Below are 14,260 nucleotides of genomic sequence, written 5' to 3'. Positions count from 1 at the left end.
AAAACTATTAAAGACCACCAAGAGTTGAATAATTTTACCCTGAGAGGAAAATGGGGACTACCAATCAGAGACCCTTGACCTGATGATGAGACTTTCCCAGTGTGAAGAACAGAGAGTTAGAGGAGGCAGTCTGTAGGGGACTGGAGTATAGAAAAGCCTCAGGGGAAGGACAGAAAAATATAAGGTATGAATCTGCTATTAAAAAGAGACTGTAGAAGAGGAAAACCTGAAGAGAGGGCTGAACTGTAGGAGAAGGACTGCAGAAAGATTTTGGGCTCCCTGAAGAACACTAACTCAGACCCAAAAGGCTCTCAGGAGGGGCAAAATATAACCAAGGCTTGATCTTGTGTAAAGGTTTTTATTAGTTCTGTGCACCTCCTGTTATTTTGCTGAGAGTAAAGTGTAAAAGTTTTAAAGGTGCCTCCAAAAAGTCTGTGTTTAATTGGTTATCATGAAGTCCCCAAAACATTCAACTATAGACTGGACTTCTTGTGTTGGTGGAGTTATAAAGAGGGCATGCAGTTGGGGAGACTTAGGGAAGTCTGCACAGGCTTGGAAACAGCATCTAGATGCTGCTCAGATTCAGTTGGTTTAATCAACATGAGAGCTCAGGCCTAGGCTTAAAGAATGAGAGATCCATTTCAAAGGAGAAGCTCAACAAGGACTGCAGCAAGGCTTTACAATAGAGCTGGGTAGATCAAATGGTTCATTTGTTGCACAGCAGAATCTCAGCAACAAGCAGTCACTTTCTCTCAGCAAGAAACAGTCATTTGTTCATCTGCCATGCCCACTGGTTTGCCACCCAGCCCTCCATGGCCACTACCAGCTGCCAGAGCAGGTGGGCCCAGTCAAGGACACAGTGGTGGTGTTGCTGGTGCTTCTGGGCGGCTGTAGCGGCAGGGTGGTGGTGACCCTGCATCAGCAGACCCTGCAGCCTTCCCCCACATCCAGATGTTGGCCCTGCAGAGTCAAGAGACAGAAGGTTTTTGTGAGAGTTTGCAACATTTGAGAGACAAGATGCTCTGCTCTAGGGGCCCTGTGCTGCATAGCCTCAGACTGGAAGGCAGCAGTGTGCAGGCACCCAAGGACCATGGTAAGCTGGCTGGGTAGGTCTGTGCCACCTGAGCCCTGATTCCCCACTTGCTCTCCTGGGGTTGGCCACAGGTTGCCTGCTTCACCCGTTCCTTTCCCAGGGTGGGTCAGACCAGGGTGCTGGCAACACCTGCTGCTGTAGCCCCAGCCCCTGCCCCTGCCCCTGCCAAACTTCCCCATCGTCTGCCCCTGCAGGCCCACCACTGTGTTCCGCTGCCACCCAGCCCCTGGCACCTGTTCTTGGGGCATGTGGGGCTCCTGGACAATGGGGGTGAGGGGCCGGTTACGCCCTTCCCCTCCCCACAGAAGACCTCTCCAGGGAGGCAGCCCAGAACCGTCCTCTGTGCCCCGAGCATACCCCTGCTGTGCGTGTTGCAGGCCATGCCCAATGGGCTGCTTGTGCAGGTGAAGGACTGCCCCAGCCACTATGCTGTGCTGTGCTGATGGTGATCCTGCTGGTGCCCTGGGCACACCTGCACTGCGATCAGGACCCTAAGTTATGACAGTGCAGGGACAAGCCTGGCCTGCCCCGGCCTGCCTTGCAACATCTGCCACCGTCTGGTGGGTTACCTGTCATAGCACTACACATCCCTGCTCCCAACCACCAAGAAGGTCACTGATCACTGCTGGGATTGATGCATTCCTTGGCACGTGAGAGGCTTGTGCTTCCTCAGCCAAGGAGACATGGCCCGCTCAATAAAGTTCTGACCTGTGTGCTGTGGGGGAGAATCTAGGGGAAGGGGAGCGAGGCCAGGCAGAGCAAAGGGTGCAGGGCAGGGGGCAGGAGGCAGGAGCAGGAGGTGGGGACTTACCATGGGTCCAGGGCTTCCCACAGGTCCAGGGCCTGCAAGGCTGGCAGCTCAGTGTGGGTCTCCCCATGGCAAGTGACATCCAACTCTGCCTGGTGTCTGCAGCTGGGCTGGTGCCCAGCCAGGGTCCTCCTGCCTGGGGAGGAGTTGGTGCTGCTAGCAGCAAGCAGTGGTGTAGCTAGCCACTCCTTACGGGTGGTTGTGGGGTGGGGCTGAGGTTGAGGCAGCCATTGGCCAGGGCTCCCCGGACTGCCAGTGCATGCAGCATCTGGGGAGGAGTGTAGAGCGGGGTGCTGGAGGCCTGAGATCCCCTCCTCCAGTGATGAGTTACCAGAGGTGTCAGGGTGGGGTGCAGACATGGCCTCCCAGAGTGCCAAAATGTGGGTCAGCTCCCACATAAAGGACATGGTCCTGGGGGACCCACTAGACTGGTGATTGTAGCTGGTTACGTACCCCACTGAGCCTGAAGGCCTTGCCATTCATGCGGCACTGGTGCACCAACTGCAGATGTCCCGTGCCCATATCCCAGCTGCTAGGGCGTCATAGTTAGTTATATAATTAGATCATATTTACACTAAAGCTTTTAGCAGGATTGTAAATGGATTATAGTTACAGAGTAGCTCAGCTTTAAATCCTCTAACTCTGGCAGTACAAAGAACTTGACAGCATACTCCAACAGAAGAAGGAAGTTAGAGCCTCCTTTTCTGTTTAAGAAACAGAAACAGATTTTTTTTTTAAATTTGACATCGGCTTTATACAGTAGAGAGAAACAATAAACTGGAAACGGTTTCACTTTGCTTTGCTTTTCATTTTGTCTATTTCTAAGCTTTGTAGTTTTTTAGTCTTAAGAACCAAAAGTTGTGCCATGGATATTAGCTGTTTGAAAAGTCACTTGAGAACTCTGAACAAAGGAACTGTAAAAGTACAGGTTTTTAACATGAAAGCTTAAACCTTCACTTATTTGATTTGCACAGCTTAAGAACCCAGCAGTATAGATTTTTTATGACTTAGTTTGCAAGAGCTAACTCTCTTCTGCAGTGACAATATTTGCTACAGTTTGTTGGACAGTTTATTTGCATACAGGAGCCAAACCAACACAGGCTTGCTTTGTCATTTTAAAAAACTGAAGAGACATAGTAACCTCTTAGCTCTTCTTTACTTGTAGAGGAAGGGACTGAGAAGAAATACAGCAGTCATGAATTTGGGTGTTTAAATAGTCAGAAGTTTAAATTGGCTGGAATGCTTTAGGTTCTATTGATTTTAATTGCAGTTGGAAATACAAAGGTGTAGGTTTCTAAGTTTGGCATCTGAAGCTGGATGATAAGATACTGCCTGATGGGGTGTATGCATCTTACCCAGCAAAAAGAAGAAGGGGCACTGAATTTTATTATGAGAGAAAAACCTTGTCCTTTTCTGTGTCATCCCAAGGGGAGCTGTCAAACTTGGAGAGAGGGGCAGACTGCTGGACCTCATTAGGAAAGCAGATCTCTTTAAAAGACATATTAAGAACTTGTGAGGAGAGGCTGGAGGAACTGGGCTTATTCAGTCTGGAGAAAAGAAACCTGAGCAGATTTAATAACAGTCTTCAACTACCTGAAAGGTGGTTACAAAGGATGGATCTAGACTGTTCTCAGTGGCAGATGGCAGTACAAGTTGCAGCAAAGGAAGTTTAGATTAGCCATTAGGAAAAACTTTCCTACCACCAGGGCAGTAATGAACTGGAACAGGTTACCCAGGGAGACTGTGGAGGTTTTTAAGACCTGGCCAGAAAAAGCCTTGCTGTGGTGATATAGTTGCATTCTGTTTTGTGCAGGGGTTCAGACTAGATACCTCCTAAGGTCCCTTTCAACCCTAATTTTCTATGATTCTATGATTAAGCCTACTGGAGAGGGTCATCAGCGCTAAGGTCTGGTCTATAAGTGATTAGGATCTAGATTCTACTGCATATTTTTGGTGGCACAGGTATGTCAGTGAGCAATGTCTGTTGTTTGGAGATGCGGTGTAACTAAGCTGATAGAAAACCCCTTCTGCTACTGTGTGCCATGTCTCCACTTGGGTACTCTGCTGTGCTGGCAGCAGCCCCTTTATGTAGGCAAGCCTTAGCTTTAGGGAGGAATAAGCTCTGCCAGACTGAGTGCTGGTGTCTATCAGGTTAAATAGTGATGGGGGTTGATGTACTTAATGCCTTTTTTATCTCTGTCTTCACAGGCAAGGTCAGCTCCCAGACTGCTTACTACACCAGGCAGCACAGTTTAGGGAGAAGGTAAGCAGCCCTCAGTGGTGAAAGGTTAGGGACTCTTTAGAAAAGTTGGAAATGTAAAAGTCCATAGGGCTGAGGGAGTTGGCTGATGTAATTGCAGAGCCACTGGCCATTATTTTTGAAAACCTGTGGTGCTTTGAGAAGGTCCTAGATAATTGGAAAAGGGCAAATATTGTGCCCATCTTTAAGAAAGGAGAAGGATCTAGGGAACTACAGGCCAGTCAGCCTCACGTCAGTCCCCGGAAAAATCATGCAGCAGGTCCTCAAGGAAACCATTTTTATGCACATGGAGGAGAAGGTGGTGATTATGAATAGTAATAGTAAGCATGCCTGACCAATCTGACTGCCTTCTATGATCAGATGACTGGCTCTGTGGATGCAGGGAAAGTAGTGGATGTGATATACCTTGACTTTAGTAATGCTTTTGATATGGTCTCCCACAGCATTCTTGCAAGCAAGCTAAGGAAGTATGGGTTGAACTGTAAGATGGATAGAAAACTGGCTGGATCATTGGGCTCAACTGGTTGTGATCAATGGGTTGATGTCTAGTTGGCAGCTAGTAACAAGTGGAGTGCCGCAGGGGTTAGTCCTGGGGCTGGTTTTGTTCTGTATCTTCATTAATCATCTGGAAGATGGGATGTGGTGCATCCTGAGCAAGTTCACAGATGACACCAAGCTGGGGGGAGTAGTAGAAACAGTGGAGGGTAGGGCTAGGATTCAAAGTGACCTAGACAAATTAGAGGGTTGGGCCAATAGAAATCTCATGAGGTTCAACAAGGACAAGTATAAAGTCCTGTACTTAGAACGGAAGAATCCCATGTTCTGCTACAGGCTTGGGACCAACTGGCTAAGCAGCAACTCTGCAGAAAAGGACCTGGGGGTTACAGTGGACACTAAGATGAATATGAGTTGACAGTGTGCCCTTGTTGCCAAGAAGGCTAACAGCGTACTGTGCTGCATTAATAGGAGCATTGCCTATTCTAGGAGCAAGGGAAGTAATTATTTCCCTCTATTCCGTACTGGTGAGGCCACATCTGGAGTCCTGTGTCCAGTTTTGGGGCCCCACTACAGAAAGGATGTGGACAAGTTGGAGAGAGGCCAGCAGAAGGCAATGAAAATGGTTAGGGGACACATGACTTCTGAGGAGAGGCTGAGGGAACTGGGTTTATTTAGTCTTCAGAAGGGAAGACTGAGAAGGGATTTGGTAGCAGCCTTTAACTACCTGAAGGGTGATTACAAAGAGGATAGAGCTAGACTGTTCTCAGACGACAGAACAAGGAGCAATGATCTCAAGTTGCAGCAAGGGAAGTTTAGGTTGGATATTAGGAAAAACTCTCTCAGTAGGAGGGTGGTGAAGCACTGGAATGGGTTACTTAGAGACATGGTGGAATCTCCATCCTTGGAGATTTTTAAGGCCTGGTTTGACAAAGCCCTGGCTGGAATGATCTAGTTGGGGATGGTCCTGCTTTGAACAGGGGATCAGACTAGATGGCCTTCTGAAGTCTCTTCCAACCCTAATTATCTATGATTCTATGGAATAGCAGAAAAGGTGCTTTGAACTCAGAGGTTCTTGGGGTAGAGATACACAAAGGATTAAATGTACTTGCTCTTTATTAACAACTCCAATAAGGCTGAAGCCTAACTCTCCAGTCCAAATCCATGACTCTTAGATGCTAAAGAATACCAGTAATAAATAAATATCTACTCAATATTTGAGTCTTGAACTTAACTAATGCTGGACCTAACCCCATTGGGACTTGCAGTTATCAAGAAAGTGAGATTCCTGAGCATATGGATAGACAGAATGCACAATGTCCTGTCTGGCTAGTTCTAAAAATTCTCTGGTGTTCTTATGCTCAGTATTTTAATTGAGGATGGGATAAAAATAATTTATTTTAGGTCACAGCAGAAGACAACAGATGCTGAACATAGACAACATCATATGGCAATGCAAAAGATTTTCTCAATTCCCTGTGTTCTTAGGGAAATCTGTTCATAAAGTTGTCCTTTCTTGACCTGAATTACTAGCCTCATTTGGAAAGTTGTGGATCATTTCTTTTAGGATAGGGGAAGTTGGTAATGGAGTCAGGTCTATCTTTCATAAGAATTTGGTTTAAAAGAATGAACAAAGTTGTGCTTCTCTAAGCACAGCAGGAGCAAACAGCAAATAAGGACTCAAACAGCAAAAGGCATGGTCATTGGAGTGTGGGGAGTAATTGTATTTTGATGTAGATGATATTGTGGTCATGCTGAAGGTCAAAACTGAGTCTATCCTTGCCCCCAGTTCCAAGCTCCTTCCCAGTCACAACTTACCTCAAGATATACCTCTCAGCTTTTATCAGGGCCTTACTCCCTGCACTTGTTCAGATTGAGCCCTTGGTTTTGCCGCCCTTGGTTTTGCCACCCCCATTTCTCTACCATTTTCTTCTGTTCTTTCAAATACACAGATACACATGCAGCTCCACCAAGCAATACCCTACCACCTGTATTTGCTATATTAGCCCCAAAAAGCATGTGGCAAGCATGGTAGTGCATATGCTCAACCTTGCCACACAGCAGCAGTGGCATGCAGTGGCATTTGGGCAGTAGCATTGTTTGGGCAGTCTGTTGTTTTGGTTGCTACTAATTAGAGGAGATCTTAACTGTTCCCTGACTCAGAGGGAAGGCAAGTGTGGCTGTTACAGCCAGTAATTTCAATGAGATTTTACCTGAACCATAGCAATAGCTGCAATAATTAAGCTGCAAGCACTGAATAATCCGTAGGATACAACATATTGTAGACGTCCCTCAAGTACGTTGAGAGGCCATTGAGGAATGGGTTGTACTGTGTAGCTACTTATAATTTCATTTGCAAATTAAAAATTAAAGGACTAAAATAAAAATACACAGTCTTAAGAGCAAAGGAATGGAGTTTTGGGGAAAAATGAGGCTTGAGTTATTCAGTCAGATATTTAACAAACAAAGCCAAGAGCCTTGATTAACTGAAGGGAAAAATGGCACCACATGCTGGCTCTTCACCTCCACCCATTGTCTCTCCTTCTGTGCCCATTCCCTCCCTCTATTTCATTGCCAAGTGCACAATTTAATCTTCCACTTTTTTAAGTGACTTCAGGAACTGTGACCAGATCCAGCACTGCTCTTGGGAAGAAGCAGTTAGAAGCAGAAAGAAGTTCATTCTTCTTATTTGAATGGAAACATTCAGCCATGTTGTTAATTTACCCCAATATCTCTTTAAAGAAAAATGGGGGGGATAAATACAACTTTGTTTGAAATTGACTTTATCACCAGCCAGGTTCCAAGATATGTAGAGTAAGAGACTGTGCACACCCTCCCCTCTTACTAGGCATCTATACTCACACTCCTTTGTGTACTGTGTATTGATCAGCAACTTCAGTAAATACATGCCGGCCCGACCCCTGGACACAACAGGTCTGCTTCATGCCTGGGGCTCGGGTCAGGGACATCACAGAAAGGATCCCGGCCTACATCTCACCTGCAGACCAGTACCCCATGGTTGTCGTCCATGTGGGTACGAATGACGCAGCCAGGGGCAACCCTGATCGCATTATGAAGGATTTCAAGGCTCTGGGAGACAAGCTGAAGGAAACGGGGGCACAGGTGGTATTTTCTTCTCTTCTTCCGGTGAGTAGGCGGGGACGGCGACACAAGGCCTGTATTGGCGTGGTCAACTGGCGCTTATGCAGCTGGTGCTGCCAGGCAGGCTTTGATAATGACCCATGCATTTGGGCGGGGGACTTGCTGGGGTGGGATGGGCTTCATCTCTCTCCTAAAGGCAAGCGTGTCTTCTCTTCCAGGTTGGCTGATCTTGTACGGTAAGCTTTAAACTAGCTTTTCCGGGGGAGGGGGCCACAGTAAGACGAAGAGACGCCATCCGAGCAAGACAGGTGACAAAGGCAAGGAGTGTTAAGGTAAGAAATGGGGGTCCAGACAATCTCCCTAAATGAGGGGTGGCACACACAGTCTTGCAAGGCCTTAAATGCCTATATACCAATGCTCACAGTATGGGGAATAAACAGGAGGAACTCGCCCTCAGAATAGCTAGTTCAAACCCAAATGTCATAGGGCTAACAGAAATGTGGTGGGATTCATCCCATGACTGGGCAGTTAGCATTAGGGGCTATAGGCTTTACAGGCAGGATAGAGAAGGAAGGAAAGGTGGGGGTGTGGCACTCTATGTCAAGGAGCACTACACATCCTCTGTCAGCAGAATGGGGTCAGAGGAAGGACAGGCTGAAGTGCTCTGGGTTAAGATTCAAGGGGACTGTGGGGAGAGCGATTTGATGGTGGGGGTCTACTACAGACCCCCAACCAAGGGGAGGAGCTGGACCGGGAATTTTCGGGCCAGCTTGCAGTGGCACTTAAGGCAAGGGATATAGTTGTCATGGGTGATTTTAATTACCCAGACATCTGCTGGGAGGAACAGTCAGCCAGGACAGACCGTTCCAGGAGGTTCCGAGCTGAGATACAGGACCTCCACTTAATCCAGGAGGTGCATGGTCCCACCAGAGAAAATGCTGTGTTGGACCTGGTCCTGGCCACAGGCAATGACCTGGAAAGGGGCCTCCAGGTTCTTGACCACCTGGGCAATAGCAATCATCGCTTGATGAAATTCACCAGCCAGCGCAGGGTGTCAAGGGCCTGCAGCAAGACGGTAGCCCTAGACTTCAGGACGGCCAACTTCAACAAGTTGAGGAGACTAGTGGGTGAGGCGTTGGGGTCCTTGAGGACAGGGGAACTCAGTGTCCAGGACAAGTGGTCGTTCCTTAAGGAAACGATACTCAGGGCCCAAGGGGAGTCCATCCCAACAAGAAGCAAGGGGGGCAAGAGTGCCCGAAAGCCCCCCTGGCTTACCAAGGGCGTCCGGGAATGCCTACTTACCAGAAAGGTGGCGTACACCCAGTGGAAGGGGGGTGCTATCTCCGAAGAGGAGTATAACTCCTCTGCTCAGGCCTGTAGGGGGGCTGTCAGGAAAGCTAAGGCGGACATAGAGCTAGGACTAGCGTCCAAGATCAAGGATAATAAAAAGTCCTTTTTAAAAAATATAGGGAGGATGAAGAAGGCACCAGGTAATGTGGGGCCCCTGCAAAGTACGCTGGGCAATCTGGTGGTTGCGCCAGAGGAGAAAGCGGAACTCTGTAACCAATTCTTCACCTTCATTTTCTTGTGCAGGGACCAGGACTTCCCCACTGTGATGCCAGACGGACTCGAGTGGAACGCCTCTAGACCTCAGGTTGGGGAGGACCGGGTTAGAGAGCTTCTGGAGGGGCTGGACGTGTTCAAGTCAGCGGGTCCAGATGCTCTCCACCCCAGGGTGTTGAGGGAGCTAGCTGGGGTTATTGCAGGGCCAGGTGCCAGATGACTGGAAGATATCTAACGTGATCCCCATCTTCAAAAAAGGGAAGAGAGAGGACCCAGGCACCTATAGGCCCGTCAGTCTTACCTCTATCCTTGGGAAACTCTTTGAGAAGATCCTCAAGGAGCACATCTGTGATGGGCCAGCTTCAGGGATGATGCTCAAGGGCAACCAGCATGGTTTCATTAGGGGCAGGTCATTTCAGACCAACCTGATTGCCTTTTAGGATCAGGTCACAAAGGCAATGGATGCAGGTATCACCATGGACGTAGTCTTTCTAGACTTCAGCAAGGCCTTTGACACTGTCTCCCACCCCATCCTCATTAAAAAGCTAGGCGACTGTGGCATTGTGGCTCAAGGGTCATACTCAGAGGGTGGTGGTGGATGGGTCATATTCAACCTGGGGGGAAGTGGGCTGTGGAGTCCCCCAGGGCTCGGTCCTTGGGCCTGCGCTGTTCAATTTCTTCATCAGCTATTTGGACAACAGGGTGAAATGCAACCTGTGTAAATTTGCTGATGATACCAAAATTTTGGGTGAGGTGAGCACACTAGTAGGGAGGGAAAGATTGCAGCAAGATCTGGATAGGTTACAGGAGTGGGCTGACATAAATAGGATGTGTTTCAATACTGACAAGTGCAGGGTGCTGCACTTAGGCAGTAGAAACCAGCAGCACACTTATAGAATGGGAAACTCCCTTCTTGAGAGCACGGAGGCAGAAAGGGATCTTGGAGTCATTATTGACTCCAAGATGAACATGGGCTGGCAGTGTGGGGACGCAGTCAGGAAGGCCGACCTCACCTTGTCGTGCATCCACAGGTGCATCTCAAGTAGAGCCAGGGGGGTGATCCTCCCCCTCTATGCGACGCTGGTCAGGCCACAGCTGGAGTACTGCATCCAGTTCTGTGCGCCCCACTTCAGGAGGGATGTGGACAACATAGAAAGAGCCCAGAGGAGGGCCACCCGCATGATCCGGGGACTACAGGGCAGACCCTACATTGAAAGACTGCGGGACCTAAACCTGTTCAGCCTTCACAAGAGAAGGCTGAGGGGGGACCTGGTGACTGTCTATAAACTCACTAGGGGGGACCAGAAGGGTTTAGGGGAGACGCTGTTTCCCCTAGCGCCCCCTGACATGACAAGGAACAATGGACACAAATTATTAGAGAGTAGGTTTAGATTAGACATCCGCAAGAACTACTTCACAGTTAGGGTGGCTAGGAACTGGAACCAACTTCCTAGGGAAGTGGTGGTGGCTCCTACCCTGGGGATCTTTAAGAAGAGGCTTGATGACTACCTGGCTGGACTCATTTGAGTCCAGTCTTTTCTCCTGCCCAGGTGGGGGGTCGGGCTTGAAGATCTACAAGGTCCCTTCCGACCCTACTTCTATGATTCTATGATTCTATGAATGAGAAGAACAAACCTTAAGGCTAGGGACAGACATTCAAAAATTCTGAGCCTGAATTCATTCAGTCTTTGCAAGCTAGTCTAACCTGGCTAGGCTAAAGCAGTTTGTAGCCATTAAGACTCGATGATCTCCCGAGGTCCCTTCCAGCCCTGATGTCTATGAAATCTATGAAATCTATGAAATCTATGAAAGACATCCCAGAAATGCAGGCACATGCCTGCAGTGACTCAGGCTAGAAGCTGGGGGGTGCTAGAGCAGCCCTCCCTTCCCTTTCATGGTGCTGAGCCGAGGGGGGTGTGGCCACGCCCCTGCAGAGTGCTCTGATTAGGAAGCCCCCCCACTGCCCTGCCCGTGATAACAGAGCATTTATCAGCTTTGTTATCAGCATTTAACACCCCATCAGAAAACAAAGCCCCTCCCATTAGTTCAAGTGCTTCTTAAATAACTTTTTCCAAGGAAGGGTACATTCCAAGGAGGGACGTTACCAAGATACCTGTTGATCAGCTCCAAAAAGGACACAGTCTTGTCTGCCTTTGTCCTGTCTGCCACAGTGTGGACCATGGCCATCACGTGGTATGGCAGCTAATGCTGAGAGGTGTCTGTGTAAGGCAGAGTGGAGTGGGAATCCCTGCTTAGCAGAGAGTGGTGAGGGGACGTGGGTGGGGGAGCAGGGGGAAGCCAGGCAGATGCCTGCAGTCTCTGCCAGAGCTCCAGCCAGGCAGCAGAAGGGAGGTGCCAGCTCTGCTGTGGAGCAGAGACCCCAGCCTAGAGAGCATGCTGGGGGACTTTGGTTTAACTCAAACTAGGAAAGGGTCTGGGACAGACATTGCATAAACAGGTTTGACCCATATCAGTTAAGGCTGATACTATATTTAATCAGGTTTATTTCAAACTGGTTTCAGCCATTTTCAAACTGGTTTATGTGCAATGAACATCTATTATGTTACAGGCATAAACCAGTTTCTGGTCATTTAAACCAGTTTATGTGTAATGTCTGTCCCTAGCTTTATTGTGGAGTGGTATACAACCTCTGCACATCCTGTCTGTCTAACTGAGGGACCGTGGCCCAGTTACCAACTTCCTCTAAACTAGGGGGAGTTTTTAAATATAACTTCTATCACTCCTGCTTTGTACCTAAACAGAACTAAAGGGTGGTGATTGGGAAAAGCTGTATCAGTCAGAGTGCAGGTCCACACTACAAAATTTTGCTGGAATAGCCATGTCACCTAAGTATGTAACAAGATAATGCCACCTAGCCAGCAAAATCCTCACCTGGGTGACAGAAGAGGGCCCACATTATATTGGTCAAGGAGGTGGTGCAAACTATGCCAGCAGAAAAATCCCTTCTGTTGGTTTATGCTTTGTAGACTAGAGGCTACTCCTGACAGAGGCTCCATAGTGTACCCCAATCCAGGCTGATTTCAAAGTCTCTTCAGAATGGGATTTCCTCTAATAAGGAGAATGAGTGGGCTAACTCTCTTTTTTCTATTTATTATATATATACATGCTGGGAATCACATTCTGGCTAGGGTCTTTGGGAGCTACTGTAGTACATGCAATTGTTTGGGATTTCTGTACTCTTGTGGTGATGGCTTTCTAGAGAGAACCTTTGTGTTTTTGTGTCAACTTCTCTCCCTGTGCTCACAGCTAATAGTCCTACTCTGTCTGGACCGTGCATGTAGAGCACTGCTTGATCCCCTGGGTGATCACTCCAGGATGTAAGTGCAGGGAAAAGAGAAATAAGCTACCTCACACGCAGATGCTCTTCAGGTGCACTAGGAGTGTCCACACAGGGGAGTCAGTGCAGAGCAAATAGTTATAGTAATAGTAATAGTTATATTACTAGCAATGGTAAATTCACTCCCCTGCTTACTGCAGACCAGCTTCCCTGTATACACAAGCCCTTATTTGCTTTACTGTGGAATGTGTCACTTCACCCTGCCAGTGGGATGGCTCTATGATCTGTCCAGATTCCTACAAATCTGTTGTCACATCAATCTTCATTTATAACACTAGCTTTCAAATAGTCAATGGGAGATTTGTGATGCAAGGTGCTAGGGTCAGGCTTTCACTCCAGGCATCATATCATCAACTTGGGTCAAATAGCTCCTCATTGTATATTGCTTTCTGCATCTGGGAGCATATATTTATTCCAAGCTCTTTGCTTTTAAAATACAAAACATGTATTTTTAACAGCGTTTCCTCCCCCAGGCTCTATTAATGTATTTGTGTCTTCCCCAAAAAAGGCTGACTCAATATCCCATATTTTTTTCTGTGCTTCAGGGAACCTCAGCCCTTGAACTTAAGTGAGTGGTCTTTCCAGATCTTCCAATTAACCTACCTTCCTAACTACTGCACTTGATCCTTTCTGATAGCAGACCTTATTTAGCTTCTATCCTGCCTTCTGCCTTATTTCACTTGCCAGTCACACAGCTTCACCTCAGGTGGTCAGCCTGTATTAAAACCCAGTAGGAAGATACCATCCAAAAATCAAATATATAATGGTGCAATTTATCATTGTAGTTGTACTAAACGTACAGCTGAACAAAATGGTCACAATTCCCTTTGGCTTCAGTAAGATTTTGAAGATAGCTCCCCCTTGTTCTAACTTGCAAGAATATTCCTCCCTCCTATTCTAGCTCTAAAATACTCCTTCTCGTGAGCTATAGACAGGAATTATCCCTGCTTTGACTCCTGATCATCACTTCCTTACTTTATAATGACTCCCAAATTCAGCAGCCTCTAATCCTCTCTCCCTTGCAAGAGTAGAGCTGACAAGTAGAACAACATTTTAAAGATAAAACTTGAAATTTCAAAAAGCCACGGTCATTAGAGTGGAGGGAGTAATTATACTTTGATGTAGATGGGACTGCTGTCATGCTCAAGGTCAAACATCCTTCCTGTCTGGTTTGGTTCAGATGAGGGTATTTAAAAAAAACCAACCTCCTGATGAGCTCCAGCCATCTGCTGCAACCAGCATAACTGCTCCCAAGAGGTGAATTGCTATATCTTTCTCTTTGGGCTGTTGCTAGGATTTGGGGCCAAGTACATGCACACATACACAGAGCAGCTTCATGACTCAGACAAGTGTTTATTATACTAAAATATACTCATTCACTGAAAATGTCAAACAATGGCCTTTAAGGTCATAGTAAGGGAAACTATATCAACAAAAATTAATAAAGACATCCTCACTTTGGCATTGTGGTCAAATTGAGAAAGAGAATGAAAAAGGACAGCAAGGACACTGTTGTATGAATAATAAAAGGAATCTAGGAGTTGTGAAGGGTGTGATATTCACAGCCCTCAGTTTATAAAT

General features: G+C 47.3%; 1 long non-coding RNA gene across 1 annotated transcript in view; it reads right to left on the bottom strand.

The window, feature by feature from the left end:
• Positions 1–763: 763 nt before the first annotated feature.
• LOC149871897 (uncharacterized) overlaps positions 764–14,260 on the bottom strand; it is a 53,320-nt gene continuing 39,823 nt past the window's right edge. Inside the window, exon 3 of the long non-coding RNA XR_016440559.1 lies at positions 764–960. This is a non-coding gene — a long non-coding RNA (uncharacterized LOC149871897). The remainder of the gene's footprint in view (positions 961–14,260) is intronic.

Source organism: Crocodylus siamensis, chromosome 2, assembly GCF_052110815.1.
Source record: "Crocodylus siamensis isolate JL-2025a chromosome 2, ASM5211081v1, whole genome shotgun sequence".
Lineage (NCBI taxonomy): Eukaryota > Metazoa > Chordata > Crocodylia > Crocodylidae > Crocodylus > Crocodylus siamensis.
Note: the sequence above shows the minus strand (reverse complement) of the source record. Positions and strands in the feature narration are given on the sequence as shown.